Source organism: Sinohyriopsis cumingii, chromosome 3 (genome assembly GCF_028554795.1).
Source record: "Sinohyriopsis cumingii isolate HCF-2022 chromosome 3, ASM2855479v2, whole genome shotgun sequence".
NCBI lineage: Eukaryota > Metazoa > Mollusca > Bivalvia > Unionida > Unionidae > Sinohyriopsis > Sinohyriopsis cumingii.
In genome coordinates this window covers 136,514,310-136,516,075 of record NC_142963.1, presented here as the reverse complement: position 1 = coordinate 136,516,075, position 1,766 = coordinate 136,514,310, and the positions used below count along the sequence as shown (strand labels likewise).

At 34.7% G+C, this 1,766-nt stretch overlaps 1 protein-coding gene across 1 annotated transcript in view; it reads right to left on the bottom strand.

Moving 5' to 3' along the window:
• Positions 1–1,024, bottom strand: part of LOC149803930 (hepatocyte growth factor receptor-like) — a 192,745-nt gene extending 191,721 nt beyond the window's left edge. Inside the window, exon 1 of the mRNA XM_089953741.1 lies at positions 923–1,024. The gene's annotated coding sequence lies outside the window, so the exon portion shown is untranslated. The remainder of the gene's footprint in view (positions 1–922) is intronic.
• Between the last annotated feature and the right edge of the window lie 742 nt (positions 1,025–1,766).

The window sequence follows — 1,766 nt, the reverse complement described above, 5'->3', positions numbered from 1 at the left end:
AATCCTAATTCCCATTGACGCTAATGTATCCCACCTTACTACTTGTATATATATATATATATATATATATATATATATATATATATATATATATATATATATATATATATATATATATCCATGATGGGATAACACTATCCCCCTCCCTTCATGGCTAAAATAGACAGTAAGGGTAAACAGCAAACATATAGCTAGAAATAAATGTAGCCAGAGATACACGGAAAAGCAAAGCAATAAATATAGCCAGAGATACATGGAAAAACCAAAATATAAAACAGCAGGAAATACTTATACAACCCTTATTGAAGGGTAATAAATGAAGAGACCTTATGAAGGCAGAAAACGCACGGGCATGAAATGAAGAAGTTTGAAGAGTACCCCATAAAGGGACCCGATACATTGGTGATAAACTAAACGGGCATAATTTGGCAGTAACGAAAAGCTCAGCTCTTGCTCTCGATATTTGCTGCACAAAAATCCGAAGGAATGTATTTTATAGAAATAATTATTTGTTTGGCCAAGACATGAAATCAAAAAATAGTTACTAGAAACATAACTAAAACATAATGGAGGCCTCATAATTTAGTAACGGGGCTAATAACACGTTTATTTCTTAACAAGGGATGATTACTAAAACAGGGCCTTGTATATGGGTTTCTTTTGTTCCCCGTAGTATTGTGGTATGGTAGCCCCTTAGGATATGATGATGCCCCCTGCTGCTACAGATAATAGCCTAGTTGGTTAATGCAAATAAAACAATTACATAATGTGTATATTAAAATAATTTGTTGCATTTTGTTCCAAACACAAATGAGTAAGGTACAGTAAGAAAAACACACACATGTGCATACAGGCAGATTATGAAGCAACGACAACGACACAATTAGATATCTTATTATCGAACACATGCATTTTTACATACCTCTCTTGTCGAGCAAATAAAGTAGTCCGAACTCCTGTGTATAGTTTGATATATAAAGTTTACATTTCACGTCCTCAAATAAATTTGTGTCGATGCAATCGTTGGGAAATATACATTTTAAGGAGACACTCATGTATCAACATCACATGATCTATATAACTCGACACACCAATTTCCTGTTTGGATATATTATAATCAGCCATTGTGTGCACCTACCAAGAAACTATATATATATAGTCATCGAAAACTTTGCAAACACAACATTTTTTCTGATTTATTTGTTTGTCTTGTCTTGTCTATGTCTTGTATTTGCCTTTGAAAAATACTCATTAAGAGTTGAAAGCGCATAGACTGTTTAGATACTACTTTTGCACTGTTCATAGTCTGTGTGTTGCATTAATCTTAATCAATCCCTTACAAACCTGATCCCTTGCTGGAACGTGTGCACTTGAAAGGACTGTTATTCGCCATACGATTTGTGATATATATATATATATGAAAAACAATGACAATGTTATGGTTGAAGTCGCTTAAGGAAGATGGAGCCCCTATTGAAAATGAAACCGTGAGTCCCTTGAAGGACTGTCGCTCTGCTGTCCGAAAAGCATCCAATATATCGCTCCATGTCTTACTGCTGGTGTTAAAGCCATCACTGGTAATGATCATGAGTACAAGATATTTTAGAATGGCTTCCTTGGTGATTATACTGAGCGTAAGACCGATACCACTTTCATTTTAGGACAAATCAAATATCTTAATAAGTCAACTCGTGCCAACTAAATGTCAATAGGACCATCCATTCCTGCGGATTAGCGATAATGTTCAATATAACCGTCAATAGCAG